This window comes from Alligator sinensis, unplaced genomic scaffold (genome assembly GCF_000455745.1).
Source record: "Alligator sinensis unplaced genomic scaffold, ASM45574v1 scaffold1059_1, whole genome shotgun sequence".
NCBI classification, from domain to species: domain Eukaryota; kingdom Metazoa; phylum Chordata; order Crocodylia; family Alligatoridae; genus Alligator; species Alligator sinensis.
Window position 1 is genome coordinate 375820 of NW_005842103.1, and position 372 is coordinate 376191.

The 372-nt window shown below is 71.2% G+C and overlaps 1 protein-coding gene across 1 annotated transcript in view; it reads right to left on the reverse strand.

The window, feature by feature from the left end:
- Positions 1–372, reverse strand: part of FOXO4 (forkhead box O4) — a 15923-nt gene that overhangs the window by 13099 nt on the left and 2452 nt on the right. The window lies entirely within an intron of this gene.

Below are 372 nucleotides of genomic sequence, written 5' to 3' on the forward strand. Positions count from 1 at the left end.
CGCCTGTCCCCGGGGTATCGGGCCAGCCACACCCAGCCACGAGGCCCCGCAGAACGGCAAAACTCTTGCCGCTGCCCTGGCTCCTGGGGAAACCGCTGCAGCAGGCCGTGCCTCGGGTGCAACCGTGTTCGCGCTGTGCCCTTGTCAGCTGCCCTCCCTGGGGCAGAGGAAAACGCCCCCCGCCGCCGCCTGCCACGTGCACTGTGCACAGCCGTGCCGGCGCTCAGAGCAGGGGCCACTGCGGGCAGGACAAGCGCCGCAAGCCCACGCCGCACCTGGCGCAGCTGTGCCCGGCTCCTGCTGCAGGACGAGAGACACCATCTGACTGCAAACAAGCACCAGCCCCAGGCGCCCCGGAGCACAGGCGCGTCC